Source organism: Anopheles gambiae, chromosome 2 (assembly GCF_943734735.2).
Source record: "Anopheles gambiae chromosome 2, idAnoGambNW_F1_1, whole genome shotgun sequence".
Lineage (NCBI taxonomy): Eukaryota > Metazoa > Arthropoda > Insecta > Diptera > Culicidae > Anopheles > Anopheles gambiae.
The window spans coordinates 113,309,811-113,331,113 of record NC_064601.1 but is presented as its reverse complement, the minus strand read 5'-3'; the positions used below and the strand labels follow the sequence as shown (position 1 = coordinate 113,331,113).

Here is a 21,303-nt window from a genome sequence, read left to right as displayed (position 1 = left end):
CGCTCAGTCATTGTGGGTGGTGGTGAAATGGTTTCTGCTCCTGCTCCGCGTCTTCCGTCTCTAGAAGCACTTTGTAATATATGTCTGATTTTCAACGGCTGCAGCTGTGTGCCCCGATGATGGATCGACAAACCGTACATCATCACGGCCCATCTCGCGCGCACAAGGGGCATCCACTTTGGCGCTGTGCCAGTGTAAAGCAGCGGCCAACTGTTTGAAAAGCCGCATTTTATACCGACGTGGAAACATTCATTCATGCACGGTGTCATTCGGTGAAACAATATAATACTGACCGAAATTGTACTGAATTCGCACTGAAACGCCGCAACTACCTACTAATCGAGTTTTGCCATGCAGGATTGCATAATTTCAGGCGAATGTTTACCTTAATGCCCCATTTCACAAAGACAAACTTTTCAACTCGCTTGTTTTGCTCGCCCGACAGAGCTGTCACATCAGTGTCGTAATGAGCAATAATTCTTCAAAATCTCACCCTTTCCGGGTAAAAACTTTCAAGATCGGGCGGCGCGCGAGAGAGAGAGAAAGAGACAGAGAAAGATACTTAAGCTCACTCACCGTCATGCCATTTTAACATGGATGTGGCTTCGCCGTAAAGCAAAACCTCTTCAAAACAACCACTTCAAACGAACAGTACAGAACATAAACATTTACACTTGGGTTTGTTCGCTCGCAAAGACGTTCTTGTGGGGAGGGCGTTTGTGGTTGCATCTTGCATCGGGTAGGTATGGTTGATGGTTTAAAGGAGCGCACAATAAACCAAAAACTCCGACGTGTAATCTTCGCAGCCCCAAGAGACACGAGCAATATTTTCAAACTCCATTTCCCCCCCAGCTGACGTTCGTCGTTAACTCGCGTTCATGTCATCATCCCTTGCGAGGAAGAAAGGGTAGTAGTTAAGGCACGAGCGGCAAATAACGAAATGATCATTTCATGACAAACATTGCACTAACGGAACTTTTTTACAACCCTCCCTCGGAGTATAGGGGCCGGAGAGTATAATTACACCATAATTTGCCCGGGAAAAACAAGTGCGGGAAAATTCACTGCTCTCAGCATAATTTCCCTGAAAGGATGGAGAGCAAGAAAACCAACCCGAGCAGCGCAATACAGTTTTCGGCCAACCTACTAACAGCGCCTAATTAGAAGGACGAAAAAAAGAGGTGCCCAAAGTCCGGACGGACGAACGAACGGACGAACGGGTGGTGTGCAAATAGGCCCACACAAAACGATCTCCACCGATGTCGGGTGTCGGCACACCAGGACCGGCAAACTCATAGAAACCGGTACCAAGTTCATTTTCATTTCCTTTCAGTGGCGCGTTGTTACGTTTACATGTTTTCCTTCCGCAGGGCACAAACAGGGGCGGAGAGAGAGAAAGAGAGAGATAGCTGCTCCAGTGTAACAGTTATTCCGTTGCCGGCGTGTAAGCGAAATATCGGACGAGCCCGTACTCTAACGGTGACATGGCGCTCTCTAGTTACACAGGTGCAAAGCAACTACTTGCCAGTTATAGCGTGTGCGGTGCAACTACCAGACGCCATTTAAAATTAATTATCTGCCATAGCTCAACCGTTTGCTGGTAGTGCCGGGTTAGAGCACATCGATAGCAAGCGCTCAAGGTTTAGATACTGGTTGTGGTAGAAGAGCGAAGAGATAAAAAAACACGCCATGTCCCACACTCTCGGTGCTCGCTATAAACACTAACACGCGCCCAGAAACTGCTCCAGGCGGGACACCTTATTTACGGGTCGTTTGTGCCGTGATGATGGACTCGGCTCGGCAAAACAAAAAAGGATATTCGGTGCACGGGGGCAGTACACACAGATGGCGCAGGCAGTGATGATGATGTGGGTATCTAGGTTCGAGCACACATTTCCTTTCACCACGGTATGCGAGAGTGAATGTGTGTTTGTGTCTCCTAAATAGGTGCTCACACGCCGTGTCAGACAACTCCGGGAACAACTTTATTTAACACGGTTCCCCCCTAGAACGCACACGTTTCTGTAGATCCCGCAGGATGCGAGGGAAGCATCTATCTCGGTGCTACAACAGCAAACTTCTTCATAGTCTCAGTGACCAGCCAGACCAGCGCTGCCGACAGGTGGAAGTTAATTTCACTGGTTGAAAAAGTTCCTACTTCGCACCTTCCATTTGACGGCGTTGGGCCCTGTTGCTTCGGACCGGGTTTTGTAGGTTAGGACGAGGGAGATACGAAAGATATTCGGTGCAGTTTGACACGATGTCATCAACATGTGCTATAATCGACAGCAGAGCTTATCGATTTTTGTACCTCACGATGACATGTAAAACTTTTCCCTTCGGTCAGCATTGTGGATTTTTGACATTGAGATGTGATTATCCTAATTATGAGATGTAAGATATCAGATAATAGCTGCAGCTAGGCTTAGATTTGTGGCATGGGAAAGAGTGGAATGGTACCAGTACATAACAATATTAATTTCATAAATTGCTACATAATATGCTACAAATTTGATACATATATTAACTCCCAACAACCGACAACCGTAAAGGTCAACAAAAGCGGGCATTAGTCAAGCCCAGGGCGGAAAAACATAGCAGAAAAAGAAAGTTAAAAATTCTACGTTCCAACTCTAACCTCTTTGGGGCAAGCTCCACTTTTTTCCTCTTCAGCGTCAAAGCAAGCGGGCACAAACAAAAAAAGGGGTCCGTTTTAACCCATCCACGTCGGGTTTTAATCCCCCCGAGTTGTGCATGGTAATTGAATCAAAACCGTTTCATACCACAAATCCTGCCAGAGCGACCAAAGGATCCATATCTAGCGTTCGCCAATCCCCGCGCATGGGGGTAACGACCTACAAAACCCACCACCGAAAAGCCCCAAAATCTTCTTTGTTTCGGGCTGACACGGCCACTATTCAAAAGGATTTGCTATTCTAAAATAAACGTCCACCGTTCAAGTGATGCTGCTAATGCACATTTGAGGGGACGCATTCCCCAGAGTTCTAGAGCATTAAATTCCAGAGTTCTAGCGCTTGGTTTACTATTATCAAACAATTCTAGGCAACACACACTCACACACGTATCCCAACAGACGTATCACATGACGTCAAGCTTCGGCAGCACATTGAACTGTTTCGAAAGATCTAAAACCAACCCCAGCAGCCAAAGCTCCTAAAAATATGCAGAAATGTTTCCAAACACTTTGCCCTTCAAACGACACTGGGGTTCATCATTTCAGACACGGTAGTCGAGAGCGGAAGGTTTTCCCCGTTTTTTGACAAGTTGCTGTGTTGCTCATTACCATGGGATTTTTGGGTGTGAGATGTGTCTATTTGCAACCAAGCTTTAGGAACTTTTCGAACCTAGCAACACAAAGGGTAGGCAACAACTAAAATAAATATAAAAAAACGTTACAACGAATACACATTATTCGCGTACTTTTTAAGAGTTTGACAAAATAGAAAAAAAAAACGTCGTAATGTTTACGCGCGTTCGGGCTAAAGGACGTTGGACAATGGCTCGCGGGCAAACACACGCCCGCCCTGTCGTTCGTGTGGTAAAAAAGTGAGAAAAAGTTGTTAATTACATAACAACAACAATAAAAGTAAGCAAGTCAAAAGCGTTCTGCCCACGGACACACGCAGCAGCAGCAGCAATAGCTAGCAGTGGCGGCAGCAACACATTACGGGTTACGGTGTTATCGGAAAACGAGGAAGGAACCAAGCCTGAGGGGAAAAGTTGCTACTTTTTTTTACTTTCCCAGGCGAAAAAAAATACAAATTATACTAATGAGATTTTTTGTTATTCGTTCGAGTTACTTGTGCTAGAATGTGCTAGAAGTGTTGGTACTTGTAATGTTTGGGTTAAGGAAATTCTATACGCGCTGGTAAGGAACGGACCAAATTATGCAGGCGACGAAGTACCCACAGGCTTGCGGTATCGTTCGTGAAGTGTTTTATTACAGTAAACAGAAACTAATATCTCTGAGCAGCATCATCATGCATGTTTTGGGGATATAAACGGGAAGAAACCCCTTTTAAATGTAAATACAAGTTCAATTTACCGATTTGTTGTGTTTTGTCGAGTGAGATAGGAAACTGGTTGCTTCAAGAAACGCCTTCAAGTACGCCACACCAGAGATACGGGCCAACACCAGCTCTGCTCTACTACTAGCGTGGAAAAGTATCCCACAGCACAGTCACACTTTACTACCACCACAAGGAGAGGCTTCAATTATGCTACACTTTATCACTTGTAACAGTACGCTGTAATTAGAATAAATTGTGTAAGACACTCTTCAATTCCTTGCTGCAATCTTTCCCTCGACAAGGGTGTTGAATTTCGAGTCACATCGATTACGGATCCACTTTATCACACTGTCCTGTTTCGATCGATGAGTTCCTTTTTGAAACATAATCGTTCCCATTTTCTTTGTTTGTATCTTGAAAGAAGTTGATGTTTTTTTTTGCGCACCTTGCTCTTTTCATCCAGTCACCGCACATTGTTTATTAAATCACACGTAGAATTTCTTTTCTTCCAACAAACCGTTTTATGACCAAACAAAACAAAGGAGAAGAAACACTCACACACACATACCCAAGCATAAAAGCTCCGGAAATGGAATAGAAATAATTTTCAAAGTGAAATGAAACGAAACAAAGGGAGAAAAATGTGCTGCAGTTTGGCAAATTGTTTCGGCTGCTTGCTAGTTCCATTTGCTCCCTTCCCTCCCTATTCCTTCTTTCATGTCTACTCATATTGGGATCATGTCCACCACGTGGCGAACGAGTAATGTGTTCTATTGGATGGGTTAAACGAACAGGAGAGGAAAAGAAAAACCATTCCCAACCGAACAACGCGCGCCGCCGATATGGCGACGAAAATAGATTAAAACTCTATACGCTTTTCGTGTCAGCTTTTCTTTCTTTCCTGCCTGCCTGCCAGCCAGTCAACCCCGCTTTCTCTGACGGACGCAACCTGCCGGATAGTTCCATTTTTTCCCGGCGAGGATTAGGGTGGGAACATGCCTTATCGAATGCCTCCGCAACATGCACCCCGTGAACTTTGGCTGAACTCTTGGCAAAGTCCGACCGATCGTGACCTCAGCGACAGTAGAGCTCTCGAGCGACTTTCCTGCCAAAACTCAGAGACCGAGCCGGACACACGTTCGTGGGAATGGTTGTTGGTTGGGCATTCAGCAGTGTCGTCGCACTTGAATTTACCGCCACAGTGTGTTCGGATTGAGTGCGGCGAGCAGCATACAACACAGGCGAGAACAAAATATTTATCTGCAGAGCGATACAGAACACAAACACACACAAACACACACACACACACACACACAAAACACACCGCGGAGAGCAATTCTGCAACAAGATTCTTTCGAAACGTCTTCCTTTATCCCTTCGGTTCGGTGGCATCTCGAGTAATGCTTCGCACGCCAAACGAACAGCATCACTGCAGAGGACAAAATCACACAACAAACCGGGCGATATGTTTGGCTTTTCCCCCGTGCTGTCATATTCTAGCTACAGTCAACCAGCACCAGCAGCAGCAGCAACGACAAAAAAGCTCAGATTAAGGGAAGAACGTCGGTTGAAAGGGATAGGACAAATTGAATTTCGGAAGACGCAGCAGATAACGATTGTCGATTAAGAAGGCTACTCTAAGGCTGTGCCTGCTGAACTATCCATAGTCCTGTGCGCGTTGGCCACATCACATCTCCACAACACAGCATTAGCACGATTATTTCGAGCTTCTCGGCTAGACAGAAAGAGAGAGAGAGAGAGAGTTGGGAAAGGGCAGAAAAGAAAAAAAAACACCCAACAATGTGCCCAGTTTCCGTCGCGATAAGAACGAATCCTTTCACTGACATTTACCGGAGTGGGGGTCCCCCTATTTTCGGCTGAGAAACGTTCCAAACGTGCCGTTTTGTTGCGAAAAACTAGCATAAAGGATTGCTTTGACGTTTGCCGCCAAATGGTTTGGCATCATTCGAACGATTTGCTTGAATGTACTCCCTGCCTGCCATGTGCCTTTAAACACACACACCATAATGGACGACAATATTCCGGTGAAAGGATTTGGGCCTTTGCGAAGTACACAATAGAGCCCAAATGGAGGGAATTAAAAATACCTACACACTTTTCAAATGCCACGTACGGTCTCTCTGTCTTCTCAACTCCACATATACACTTGTGTGGTCCCAAAAACAAGGTTGGTGAAAAATGGATAGCGCGCCAAGCTTGAAGTCGCCCCCAATAGGTCGGCATTCTAGACGATGAATCACAGGAGCCACCACCTCTCTGCCCTCTTCATTCATGTGCACTGGAACATATACCTGGAACATATTATGCAACCTCTTTACAGCATTCTCCGCTCCTTTATTGCTACCGACCCGCCCAAAGGAATTCTCCGACATGGAAGAATGTGAAAGCGTAGAATGAAAAGAGCCAGCCATCAAACTACGTTACCAAAGGAGAGCGCCACTGTGAATCGTGGTACGTGGTCCCAGTGCCTGGACGGCCTACTAGGGTCCTCCGTGCAATAAATCGTCACACCACGTCGTCATCGGTGGCGTGGTTGAGTTGTTTCTCGGTGACTTTCGAGACTCTCAGATAAACATACTACATCTCCCCGCCCTTTGCCACTAAGGCAAAACCACCATTAGCAGTGGGCACACAATGTGCTGTGCCCTCCTCCTCCTTGCCAAAGTGCTCCGGTCGGTTGACTTCGAGCCGTTTCTTGTGTGTATGCAAATAATGGACGTAACACTTCACCCCCATCCACGTGGCAACACGTCTGTCTTTCTCAGGATGCACACGCCGTGATGGACCAGCAGCAGACGACGAGGACGACACAGAGACACACGACCGGGCCCGGTCTTTCATCATCATTCTTCGACGACGACACCTTTGGCGCTCGGGCACGTGCGAATAGTGGCGCCATCTTGTCCCCCACATACACTCACACACACACAAACACTCCCCGGGACACCCAAAAAGGGAATAAAAATCGTCCCATCGGTACGGAACCGAGCGCACCTGGCACGGGGCTCGGACAGCAAACGACAGCAGCAGTGTATGAACACCTGCAGCACCTGCGGTGGTAGTAGGCTGGTATCTTGCTTGTCCCCGTTCGCTTGGCCTTTACCACTAAAGAATGCTGACAAAGCATTAATGCAAATTTCTGATCGTACTTTCCTTTCTGGAGCTCTCTCGCTCTCTCTTGAGCGGCGGATCGACCTTCGTTCTAACACAATCCTGGAAAGTGCCTCAACCCGCTATTGTGTGCTGCACAAATGGAATGCTTTTCATCCGTTCCGGGATTTAATTTCTTCAGCCCCGTCCGTTGTGCAGACCACACGCGATCCGGTATCGGAACAGCCGCAGCGAGATATCCACCAGGGGCACCACCACCAACTCGAAATCGGAATAATGTGTACTGCTGCGAGACATTTGTCACGGCCATTCGAATACGAATACATCCCCCTCCCCCGACAGTGGCATCGATTCCCGATGGTCGTTTTTACACCCAACCACCCACCCACCCGCTCTTTTGTCACGTCCGTATTTGTATTCACAGGTCGGGTGAAAAACACCTGCAAAATATCGATCAGATTTCCCGCAACGATGATGTGTTGAATTTTTGATTCGTTTCTTGGCAACATCCGGTGTCAAACGGTGCCGCAGGTTTACTTGCATCGATTTGGGGGAGGAAGAGAGAGAGATAGAACGCGCAATAGCTGCTGAATATATGCACGAGAAACAAATAAAATAAGAAGCAACAAAAATCACTCCATTCTCTCTTGTGAGTTTCCAACGCCAACCGACATTGTCGCTTGTGTTGCTGGAAGCGTTATTTATGGGCCTGGAGAGATTGTGGAAGACGCGAACGTGATATGATCGAAAGTAGATTTGGTGTGCGCTCTTTTGCTGCCTCTTTGCAGAAAAAGTTTCTACACGGGGGAGCTTGCAATATGATACACAAACAAATATTTCACAAAGCTTTTCGCGTACAGTTTGCAGCATAAATCTTCATTCCACACAGAATGCTGTCGTTTAACTTAAAAGCAATACTTTATTATTCTTCGTGTTTTGGTATCCTTCTGCCGATCAAAACTGTTTGCAATAAAATTTTGCTTTATTGACATACACACACACACACACACAAATTTAAGCGTTGCACGTTTCGTATCTCAAACATTTCGTAAGGTCACGCGGCAATGACTTTATGCGCGCTCGTTGGCATAACTAGTCAAACTGGCACAACAACCAGACTTACTGTGCAAAGGCAAAGCAAAGAAGTAAAAAATAAAAAAACCATTAAGTAAAAGTCATGCCCAAAGACCTGGTGAAGGTACACACCGGGCCGGCGTGCAATAGCGCGACAAAGTTAAACAGTCAAGGACGAACCGGAGCTTTCGGCGGACAGCCAGCGGGTCTCCAAAAGTCAACTTTCACCTGGGTAACATTGAACGCAGCAAGTTCAATACTGCTGGAATGGGGTGAGGGGTATCCCTACCGGTAGCGTATAACAACTACTCGAACCGGCTATCATCGTCGATCGAAGAAAAAAACGAAACATTCCGACGAGATTAAGAACTTGCAATTGATTGCAACCTCCCCCGCACCCGAGGGCACTTTGAGCTAATCTGGAAAGGTTTCCTGAGCTGATAGTTGTTGACTTATCGCTGCACAGGCAATTCGGAATCGTTTGACCCCGGTTGATCCGCTTCTGGTGTACAAAAGCTTTGTCAGTCTTGATGATATACAGTTAGTACATCCAATTTATCCCGTAAAAGTTGAGATTGTCTTCATCACGAAACTTCAATATACAGTGCTATCAATACTCCCTGGCTGGCTATTAAAAGGCTGCAAAGGTGGAATAGACCCAAAAATAGTGCTACCTTCGCAAACCTTCACTACGAACGGGAGCTGGAAGACGTAATACGATACGATCAGCCTGCCTCAATACTCCACCGGGACGTCGAACAAAGACTCCATCTCGGCTACATAACCAGGAGTTTTTGTGGCTTTGTACTGCGATTCCCGACGATCTTCCCGACGTGCCGTACGCTCTTTTTGATTGGTGGACACACAATAACAAAAAAATACCTCGGAGTATCTTCCATCGTACCCGGTAAGGATCGAAGCACCTGACTTCATCAAGAAATTTGGACGTTAAAGAAAGAACATGCCATACGGTTGAAGAAATCGATGGCAAACACATGACGACCACACACAGCCGTTCACTAATCACGAACGACAAAAAAGGATAGAATTACCCAACTCTTTCATTCTCTCTTTCTTCCTCTCTCTCTGTATGTTCAATACATATCTTGCCCTTGTATCGCCGTACTGCTAAGCTTTCGTAGCGTTATTTATTCACACGCCAAATACCCAACCGCTGTAAAAAAAAGAGCGACTACGAAACGGCACGGGAGCAACAAGCGGCGCGGCAGGGAGGAAAGCAGAGTGGTTAAAAAAATCAATTTCAATAACTAGATCTACTCAGCCCAGCAAAGAGTGGTAGTATCTGCAGTGAACACCGGAGCAAAAACGACAGCAATGGGGTGGCGCACGTTCCAAAGAATGGACTAGTAGCGCACACAAATGCACACCAGACGGCGAACGGCGACCACAACGAGACGTCGAAACCAGAGGTCGCCTTTCATTTTTAATAGCAAGTATCTGCATAAACGTTCCCCACACCGTATCCCCTCTTCCTCCCGGTTTTGGTGAATGAGTTCCGCGCACACGGGCACAGTGTGCACGAATGTCCAACCAACGGTCACAGTAAAACGTACGTGAGGGCGTTGTAGAAATACGGTCCTCTCTCGGCCCTTTCGGTATCCCACCACCACCACCACCAGCAGTCTGTCACCGGTGCAATGATTTTGCAAATGAAACAGGCAAGCTGGATTGCATCTCCGGTGCAGCATGTTGAACCAGTTGGACAGAGTTGTGCTAAGCTGCGAACAGTCGAACAGTAAAACGTTTGAAGACCTACCAATGATTTGAGGGGCTCAACAAAAAAACTCTTACAGTCACCCATATACCGACCATGAAGTGAATGGTTGTAGGTCCACGGTGAACATGGACAGATGGGTCAAGGAAGGCGATACACACTATCCAACATCCCGAGTGTAGAAAACATAAAAGTCAAAGAGAAAATATGTTTTTCATTTCGACTGATAGTCATCACCGGAGGAACCGGGTGGTCCTCCTCCTCCCTTGGTAGCCTACATTTCGTGCCCGAGTACGAGAAGCGGTGGCATAAATCCTTCCCAGCTATCTATTCTCGTCCGGGCAAAAAGCGCTTTTTATCTGCGCTACCAAAGCTGATGGTTTGACCAGGTGCACAGGTGCCACAGGTACACACTGCGCGCTGGACACTCGGACCATCGATGTACTTTGGTCGGATTTTTACCGACACAGGATTTCCGACACAGCGATGGCTTCAATTATACTGCCTGTAAAAAAGAGGCACAAGAAGGGCCCGAAAGGATTATTTCCACTGGTCAACCATTTGATTCCAACAATTCGACGTAAGCTTTTCCGCCGGGTTTCAAAGATAACTGGCAAACTGATGGGTAAACCCACCAACGCCACACAACGAACTTCCGCGTAGTGCGCACACATCTGTTTGATTAGAAGCGATATGAGTGAAGGATTTTCGGATCGACCCCCCTGTTAGACACTCGGATCGGATACGCCATAATTTAATAGCACCTGCCAGCCCAAGCACCACCCCCATTTGATCTAGATTGGCTGCCGATGAAGAAGAACGCGCCAGCTATTCGGTGAGGTGTGGTGTAGGTAATAACAAAAAAACGCAAAGAATGCACTTCATTCCTATGCGAGCACTAATGTCGGCACACACATACACACATCGCATTACGGCAAGTGCAGCCCACGTGCGTTTGCAAACACGATAGTGCGGGCCCGGCGCACCGATAGACAATAGCGCGCCGCGGTAAGTGAGGTTAATTGAGGTTACTTTTCTCAGCCACCCTTTCGCACCGGTCGCTCGCGTACGATACACTAGCTTCCGACCACTAGGCACCACTATCGCGGGTTAATTTACCGCCGCGCGTCAGCAGGGTAGAGGGCAAAAAATTGGTTTAACGACGCGTAACGAAGAGAATAGATAGTGCTAATATGCTTTTCAGCTGGTTTTTGTTCTACTGTTAGATACTGGTGCAGCAAAAATGTGTTAAATGTTCCAGTAGCACACGGGCGCGCCTCAAACCATAAATAGCGCCTCATAAAGTGGTACAATTTGTTTTCCGCAAAATGCCCCCCACGCAACACGCGAAAGCTTCTCATTAGTAGTAACAACAACAAAACCAAACACACTCACAGAGGCTCCAACCAGTTGAAATTTTGTACATCCTAATAGTAATTCTTTTAACCGCACGAGATTAATTCCAATCAGGTGAGGACGACGACGACGACGACTCCACTAACGAACGTCACGTAGTGTGTACCGCCGGGGCATATGTGTGCGATCGGGCGGCACTTCAATTATTCATGGTGCACCTTCGCGCTCCAGTGATACACAAGGCGGTGGTAGTCCCCCGAGTCGGTCTTCCAGTTGCTCCAAACGGAGCTCTCTACCAACGAATTTCTCCTACCCCCTGCTACTACTACGCCAGGTTGACTGGTGTCAGTAATGTACGCGCTATTTTTAGTTCACCCTTTCCTGCAAGCAAGTATGTAAATTGGGCGCACTGGCAGGGTACACTGTTGCGGCTCTCCGCTCGATTCGATTTGTAATCACATACCGCCGCACACGCACATACATACCGCAGTAGAGAGTTTAACGTGGGCCGGAAGGGGGGTGTGTATGCCAACCACCAACCAACCACCTCTCGATTGAACGAGCTGACCCCCACCAGCTGCGAGCTGACACACATGCGACGCCGAACGTCCATCCAGGAGATCATCCAAGAAGGCGAGAACGGATGTGAAACATGCCGCCGGTTTGTCCATCTGGCGGAAGGTGTGGCTACGTGTGTGGGATTCATTGCCCACCAACATCAAAGGGGAGTTGGGGGTGCGATGGATTATGTCCAACAGTTCATCCATGTTTCTGATGTGCGTGGGACGACGAAGTAATTGTGAATATATGAGCTATGGACATAACATATCGCACGTGCTTTTTTTGCATTTCAACTATCCCGAGTTGACCGAGCAGAAGGAGACATTCAGATGTTTTGTGAGGTTCAACATGTGTATGGGAGGCTTTAACGATCGGATTGCGTCACGCTTCAAGGTTACCAACACGTCGGGCCACTATTAAATAATACAGTGCACTATCATGGCGTGCTGCGGCCGTTAGAGCGAGTTTCAATCGTAATGCGATTGTTTGATAATGGCTAGTATGCAACACGAACCAAACCAGCCGGCCCAATAGCCACTACTATCTCCCGCGTAACCTGTTCGCGCATCAAAATTGCACACAATTACAGTTTACACAAAAGATGTAATCACGGTGCACGATTGGTCCCGGCGCAAAACCCCACTGCGGGATTCATTCACGCCTCCCAATACACACCAGCGTCGTGTGACCTTTCGCGGATGGACATCATCCCTCACCGATGCCACAACACATTCCTGGATCAAATACGCCAAATCGATTGTAGCGAATGTGACACATCGCTATTAGTACCAATTGATCGATCAGTTCAGCAACTTGCCACGCTGATAAGCCGCTCACAGCCAACGATGATGATTCAGTGCGTGCACCACAACAAAACAGCCCAAATTATGGCAATAAAGTGTGAACCAAACTGCTATCATCGCACACGAAATTCGATTGATAGCTTCACCCTATCACACACACGTAACAAACCCAATAACTCTTCCGCACACCTTTTGGGGCTGCAAAGATGAAACGCTTCCCGCAACTCCAGTGGCAACCCGATCAAAGGCCACGTTCCGGAGGGAACTGTAGTTTGCTAATTAACTTTTGCTGTGTGTTTCTGAGTAGGGTACCGGCTCGGTCGCCTGTTGATTCGCCGTCTCCCGTTAAATCTTGTTGAATAGTGGGAAGAGCGAGAGCAACAAAAAAGGGAGAAAAAAACCTAAAGTTTCCAAAAAATCTGTCACTTGCAGCAAGTAATCCGACGAAACTTTCATCCCCAAATCACCCATCAGCGAAACACACAGAGAAGCCTGAACTAATCGATGCCCGACAAAAACACCCATCTCTCAGGGGAGGAGGGGGGAGGGAGGTGGACTCCCGTCGACTAATGAAACGAACTTTGCCGTTTTTCCGATCCATTATTGCGAATGCCGCCGGTACACTAGCAGGCATGCTGAAAGTTTTCGGTTTTTTCGTCAACCAGATGGGCACCAAATGACGCAGAAAGTGAATCGTTTTTGTGTCCTCCTCCCCCCACCCACCCAGTTTTCTGTCTTGCTTCTATTGAGAAAGAAAACATATTTATGAGTGCTTTTGGAGCACATTGGCGCACGTACAGTTAGATAAGTATGGCATTGAAGCGCAAGCAGGTTGGGGTTCGGCCTTTTTTTCTTTGGAACCGACTCGGTGCTATCCAAAAAAAAAGCAAACCTGCCGATTGTCGTCTTTTTATAACCTCCACCTGGCCTCTCCTTATCGATTTCGGCCCACCCGTGTGTGTGTGTGTGAGAGAGTTATGGAACATAATCGATTAAACAATTAATAATACTTCCCCCCACCAGTATTGGCGAGCGAAAGCAGGGCTCCGGAACCTTTCCCAAAACGATCGTAAGACGGCAACAACATGTCGATGGCAGAAAGTTGCGACACAAAGACCAGCAGAAAAAAAAATCATGTCGTAAAAATCGCACGGAGACAAAAGCAACCCACGCAGGGCAGTCCCCAAACGGGGAGCCCCAAATGGACTGAAAATTAAAATATTTCATGCCGAGCCGAAGCAGCACGGCAGTCCACGCTAGTCCATCATCATGGCCCGGGTCTACATTAATTTACACACACACACACACAAAGTGATTTAATTTTTTCCTTGCGGTAGTCCACCGTTCGTTACATTTCCCTTACATCCCTCTAGCCCGTCTGGGCAGGAAAGAACATTAATTTTCCACTTCATTGATGGCGGGGACTGGGAGGTAAAGCCCTACGGGTAAAAGGGTAACCACGATAAACCAACGGGGGCCCGGGCGACGGGAACTGATACACGCTGGTAAACAGGTTGTACGCGGGAGGACCAGAGATAACGGAAAACACCAAAACTAACAACATATCACACCCGATAATTAACAACATAAGGCTAGCTGGCTGGTTGGGTTGGGTTGGGTTGGTGACTGGGCGGCATCAACACAAAAAAGGGTTGTCATCCGGCCCCGGCTGGCTGGCTGGCCGGATGGGTAATAAAATATTTATCGATGTCCACGAACGCGCCCATTCCGTTATTGACTTAAATCATGCTCCGTGCGCTATTTGTCCGCTCCCGCTGGCACTTGTGTTCACACGGAAAGCCATCGTGTCGGTAAGATTTATGCACTGGCACGATCGTTTGCTTCTGGTTTTGATGCCTCGCAGCCCACCCTTCGGAGTGGCGTGTGGAAAGGGTGTTCAATTCGTCACTTCTGTCACGTAAAAATGCGCCCTACCCCCCCCCAACACCCAAACCGCACAATGTCACTGGGCACGACAAGGTTCGATCGAGAACACACAGCAGAACGTGGTGGTACTGGCGAGGGATCGCGAGGAAAGCATGCTTCACCAAGCGTCTCCATCGGGCACGCAAAGCTGGTCTGCGTTAATGTAGTTTTCTTTTCTCTTCTGTGGTCAAATAATTGAGCAAATAACACATTCAACTGAAAGCAAACGCAACAAGAACGCGTAACTGTTTCACTGCACGACATGTTGTTTGCACCTTTCGTTGGGTTCTGAGCACCAAAAGCGATCAGTTAATACTGTTCATGACGGGTTTAAGGGTCGCTAATGCTTCTCTCAACCCACAGTTACGGCTGCGAATTGCTAGCAACCGTTTTGTAGCAACTAGTGACACCTCCGGAAAAGGATTCGTTTTGTATTTGGTCACCTTTTCACTTTCAACTAACTGCACGCCTTTCTCAGCGAAAGTATCAGTGCTAATAATATATGTCGTCGCAAAAACAACACACGCCGATTTGTACACACGGTTGAAGTACACAGATCTCTTCACCGAACAATTTCGAACCGACTTATCGACACCTGCACATACACACACACATGCACACACTCACGCATACACCAAACACTATCGACGGCGTTCCAGCGCGGCAGCAGAGCTCCGTACGGTGCGAAACCTCCTCAAAGACTAAAAATAAAGTGCGTGCCTATCGACTGCCGGACGCGCTCTTCGTGCGATGCTGACTAGCGTACAGCTGGGGAGAGGCAGAAGAAGGGAAGGGGAATGCACGAGTGTGTGTGTGTGTATACGTGTGCTGATTGCGTGCCCGCATGTGCTGGAGGGAGTCCCGTGTTCACGCGTGTACTTCGAGCTTTCGGAGAGACCGTGAGTAGCACGAGAGAGTGCGAAAGAGCTTTTTTGTGAGCTGTTCGTGAGGGCCCGACCGCTCCAAACAATGCACGAGAGAACGGCATCGTATTGTTTTCCACGTAGCAGCTCACGCGCGTGAGAGACCTCTCACTGGGGATAAAACTCGAAGCGGAGAGGTTCACTCACGGCAAGCTTTGGATCCGCCGCTGTGCATATCTCACCAACACAGCCACGCGGACAGGATAATGTACTCGAACATTTTCCACCGTTTCTTACAAATGTCTCCATTCCTTCCACTTCGACCGAAGTGTTCTGGTGGACTGCTACGTAGACTCTCAACTTCCAGGGTTTCCTCTTTTCCACTTTCCGTTCGTTGAGCCCACAAAATTAACCAAAAAAAAAGTGGAACTTCAACACTCCTCAACCACCTGCAAAGCTGAGCAAGAATGTTAAGAAAAGGCCTAACCTCTGAGATGGTGATGTAGCGCTGCGCGTCCGAGTGTAATCCGTGTGATCGGAAGAACACGTTACAAATAATTTCCTCCCAAAGCTGATCGATAGCTTGTAATGCTCACCGTCGTCCTAGCTTCAGCTTCGCACCCAACACACGTTCTACACTAATCGAGACGATACGGGCTACTAACACGAGCTGCCAACCTCTCGTCCAGAAACGGGTTCTTCCTGCTTCCCTCGTCCGTCGTTTTCGCTCGCCCCAACCGCCAACTTGCCGACGAATGTGACGCGCCAAACTGTCGTCGAGCTGCTGCCACCAATACTCACACATTATCCTGCCAGCAGCTACACAGGACTCTCCAACCTCTTACCAACACTGCCAAATCCGCGTGCACAGAAAATGAGTTCCCTGCGTAGCTCTCTTCAAGGCACGGGGAAGCAGCCCCTACCGATTGACAGAGAAAAAGCTTTCGCCGTCGTAAAGTTTCCCAGAAATCGACGTCCAATCTGACGTGCTGTGCACGGCTGCGCACTCCTGCCAACCGCCAGGACGAGCGTTCACGGAGCCGAGGCTGCTGGGACAGGTACATACACAGTCCAAGAAAAATGGAAGTGAAGAAAGAACATTCGACTGGAAAAGCTATTGCCAGCGGGGAGCGTGCCACCCGTGCGCTAACTTTACAAAAAAAGTACTCAAAAGAGCCTGTTCGCCTCGTGGAGCTTTCAAAAAGGACGTAAAGCTTTTGCTCCAAAGAAAAAGGCCTTTTCGAAGGAAGCTTCCTTTTTTATTCTTTGCGTTCGTCAATACGTGACGGTTCCTGTATGAATTATGATTCGAATTCGTTTCATTGATCGTCAATGATTTGTATGAAACAAATCAAGCAAATCAAAACTCACTTCTGTTGAATGCATTCAGAGCCTCTTATTACCTTTGTACTGTTGTTTAGGAATCAGAACTTAACTAGGAACTAACAAAAATGTATGAATATCTAAGATAAAACTCATTACAACTTCCATCTAAGAGTTAGTTCAAAATCCATTTAAATGCTGCATAAGTTTTGAAGATTTGAAGAACTCACAACTCCAAGTATCCTTCTCCTTCGTATATGCTACACAACATATGCTCTCTTCCAAAAAAGACATTCCATAAATTCGTACTAAAAAAAGCAAACAAGAGCTCGAACATTTCGGCAACATCATCCGAGGTAGCATCTGTTCGAGCGACTCCTTTTAGTTCCTTAAATGACCATACCAATATGTCCCACTGGTCGGCACACTTCATTTCCGAGCCATTCTAGCGCCGGTAATGAGTGTCTCTACTCTCCGTCCGAGAACTTCTGCTCAGCTTCTGAGCACACACACACACACACGGACCAGACCAGCAGAGCCCGGGGTCCGTGGTGTTTTGCTATTGCAAACTTTGCTAATATGTCTCCGGAGCCCACTGGTGGTATTAATTTTATTAGTACCAACTCAATGGTTCGACCGAAAGGCAACGATGGACAGCGAAGCGAAAGTGTGCGAACCCATGCAGTTTGGAGAAAAGATGTCCCCCCTGGTGCGGTCGCACAAGTTTGAAGTTACACCAAAAACGATACAAAACGTTTTTATCCGTATGAGAGTGTAAGAAATTTTCCCCACATCTCCACACAGAACGATAGTATCGCATGTAATTTAGTGAGGATTTAGAACATGAAACTGTCTTGTTCAAACCCGAATGATGAAGCCGTGTTGCAGGAGGCGTATGGTAGGATGGTTGGGACACTTTAAATGTGTTTCGTATAAATCTCAGCAGCAGAAAACAAATTAAATGATAACCATAAGTGTTAATTGAAGTTAATCGTGTTGGGATTGGATTCAGATGTCTCAGGATTTAAGCTGATTGAAGTCGAAAGAACATTCAACCAAACTGGAATTCATTTTGTGTTAGAAAGTAAATCTAATTTACAGCGAAATAGAATTTATAATTACCGATTGTGTTTGTTATGTTTCGTGTTCATCCTTACCTGTAACAAAATAAAACAAAAAGCAATTAGAATCATCAACACTTTCATTTAAACAAGCGTAATAATATATGTTAATGTAATGCATTTTTGCCCATAATCGCGACACATTAAAAATTGATTTCAAATGCATGCAAATAATATTCATGTGTGTAATGCATGACCATCAATTACAAATGCTCAGAAAGCATGCAAATGAACGAGCATCAAGAAGCTGGTTCCGTAAATATTTTACATTCATTAGCGTATTAGGTTGCAAATGATGAGCGCGATATCGATATAGCGCCTCACCCACCTCCTCCTCCGATTGACCTTTCACCAACCCAATCAAATCGCAGCTGGGTAGAGCACACACGAGCTGGTGCGCAAATTCCGGGCCCTTGCTAAACACACACACACACGCACCGTCAACCGTAAGGGGACCGCAAGGAATGGCGCCATCCAACCGACCGGCGACTTATCCGGAAGGCTCCGCAACGGAACCAATCTACCCGGGCGGTGCCGGCGGTTTTAATGGTTGCGGTTAGGGCAGATAATGATGTCATCGGGAAAGGTTTTAGCCGACGACAACGACGACCATCACTAGCCCGACGTCGTCGTCGCCGCCTCTGCTGCACGCCGACCGATATGCAAGCCGTTGTTGGGCAGATGCACGCGCTGCCCCCGTCCCGGTAATGGATTTCGGACTTGAGCGTGCCCTGGAGGCGCGCTGCTGGACGGCAAATGGTGGTGATAATGGGTACAAACAGCGCATTGCACAAGCACCGGGGCTGATTGATATTCATAACGCGCAAGATGCCGAACCGCATTCTGCTTGCCGTCGCCGTCGCCGAGTGGACACCAGGCTCGTGACGCCGCCTGTCTCGGGAGACCACGGTGGGCGCACAGATTGTGTGGACACTCGCGTCAATCGTCGGCTGACACGCATTCTCTAATTACGATGCGTGTCAGCGCGTTGGCCCGTGTCAGTTGGACGGTTTTGCCAGTTGGCCGTGCTGACCTCATCCGAACTGCTGGAGGCCGTCGGAGCAGCTCTTGAGGCCGAAAGGCTGAACCGGCGGGCAAGACCGACCGATGGGCCGTTCCGCAACCCGGCAGGGGCTGGAACAATCGCGTCACTCGCGGAAGGCATTTATAACATGGTGTAATTATGCAGGGCAGGCAGAAAGCAAAGATTGGTTTACAACTCATTAACGTGACGTTAGGGCGCGAAGCTTGTCATTTTTCCTTGAGAAATCGTCTTTGTGTGGCTTAAAAGGGCTTGTTTTGCAGCAGGATTAAACAAACGATAAAGTTACTGCCTGGGATGAATAAACAGACAGTCGTTAAACAGTTAGGCAGTATAACGTTAAATTCGTAGATACATTGATAAAACATGCTTACAAAATCTTCATCATTCATTTAAATCGGCAAGATGCCATTTGAAGAGCATATTGTGTAATCTTCCACATAAATATAGAGGTTTATAAGAGCCAATAATCAGGTAGTAACTAGTCAATGATTATTTTTATGGCTAAACAGTTCCAGAGTGCATTGATTACTCTTTACGACCTCTGCCAAGGTTTAAGTGTCTTTGCTGGATATAGCAAGTGAATGGCTTTGTAGATACAACGTTAAACAAGCTTCAATTTGCACGAGTAGTACATCATTCAACCAGAGATAAAGCTTATCTCTGGAATTGTTAAACCTTGAATTTCCAACTATTACAATGATTCGCCACAGTATTTATTGAAATTTTGCTGTCCATTAGCTGTCCAATAGCTGCAAACTACACAAAATGTTTATGAAAAAGCCATTCCTTCTCTGCCATCCACCGACGACTGTCCGAGACGACTGTCGAACCGCTTCTCGACTATAAATCTCTCGAGCTCGCGACCATCCGACCAGCTGAACAAACAAACAAGTGTCCATAAATTATGCTTTGCAAATAACACGGCACGAACCGAAACCGCAACCGTCCGTCACTTGATTGAGCTTGCAACTTTTGCCTACAACCCACCGAACCCGCCCGAGGGAGCGCAAAAAGACAACAGCAAATAACAAAAATGCATAACACAATATTCCTGCTTCAAAACAGATTTGCCGCACGCTTTTTTTGCAAACCAGTACCACGTGTGTACCTCGCGTACGAAGATCCTATTCGGTACGGTCTGTTCTGATGGAATTGTGGAAAAATAAATTACCGGATCGGTCCGTGATGGCGCTGGCTTTAAATGTCATCCGTACTGCCCTCCGTACTGAGTTGTGGACACACGGACGTACTAGCCCTTTCGTATTCCATAAATCGTTACAATACACACTGGCAAACGAGAAGGCAAACGAGACAATATAAAAAAGTTCCAACCCCTAACGCCATTAAACCATCTCCGTCGCGTTCGCTCAAACCGAACACATGACAGCGCCAAACAATTAGGCGAAATCAACGCCCGTGCCCCACAGAGGAAAGAAACTGGAAACTAACGTGACAAACTTTTTTTTTTGCTTTTTTGTTTCGGGACAAAAGTTGTTCCCGCACCAACGGCAAGTTTTCGAGACTCGCGGTTATTCGACCCCCGTGGCCTGGGAAAACGTCAGCCAAACACGCAAGCTATCAACTATGATAAATTTTCATGTAGACATTAAAAACCCATACTTCACCGGCCCGGACTATTACCGGGCGGGGATGGTTGTGAAGCTTCAAACAGGACTCCAGGGAAGCCAGGGACAGTGAAAGATGGATAAATTAGAGCAAATTAGGCGTAAAGGAAGAAAAGCGGAATAGAAGCAAAACCACTTATGCTGTTGCCATCAAAAAAATTAACCTTTAGTTTCAGCCAACGACGCGCAGGAGAAGCCAACTCGCCCTCCCCATCTTCGAAGGTGTAATCACAACTGTCCACCCCCGCCACACGGCCACACGTAGGCGTGGACGGCGTGTCGAAAGATTTCACAACCCATGTTCCGACGCTAATTAACATTCCGTTTGCTTCACGCCGCGGCCACCAGGCAATCAGGTCCGCAACGCACGCCTGGCTGACTGGTGGAGTTGGCGTGTGCGTGTGTTTCGTTGCCTTGTCCCACATAACGACAAGGAACACGGCGCACGGATTTAAGGAAGTTTTTTCAAGGATAAAGCCACAGTAAAATGGCCTCCTCATTCCACTGGCCCCTTTTTTCCCATCATTAGTATGGAGTAATTTAAAGCCCAACCCTACCCGGGATTGCCTCCCCTTGCCTGCAATCCGGACGCGATGTGATCCTGTGGGCAGGTTAATTTGTTGCGCACACTAGCACCACCGTAGCGTAATTGCAGAGCATCGTGCAGACACACACACAGAAGGCATACTAAACAGGATCTCTGGAAGC

General features: G+C 47.2%; 2 protein-coding genes across 26 annotated transcripts in view; both read right to left on the bottom strand.

Annotated features, from left to right (window-relative positions):
- Positions 1 to 21,303, bottom strand: part of LOC1269899 (neurocalcin homolog) — a 116,347-nt gene that overhangs the window by 67,558 nt on the left and 27,486 nt on the right. The window lies entirely within an intron of this gene.
- LOC1269900 (neuronal calcium sensor 2) overlaps positions 1 to 21,303 on the bottom strand; it is a 79,892-nt gene that overhangs the window by 41,120 nt on the left and 17,469 nt on the right. For 2 of the 12 annotated variants that reach the window (XM_061663696.1, XM_061663703.1), the window contains exons 1-2: positions 15,062 to 15,332; positions 4,067 to 4,268 (exon numbers count right to left, since the gene is read on the bottom strand). The exons of 2 other annotated variants lie outside the window; for them this stretch is intronic. The gene's annotated coding sequence lies outside the window, so the exon portion shown is untranslated. Of the gene's footprint in view, positions 1 to 4,066; positions 4,269 to 15,061; positions 15,365 to 15,968; positions 16,126 to 21,303 lie in introns of those variants that run through there. 8 more of the 12 variants (XM_061663701.1, XM_061663697.1, XM_061663699.1 and 5 more) reach the window with 8 other exon arrangements.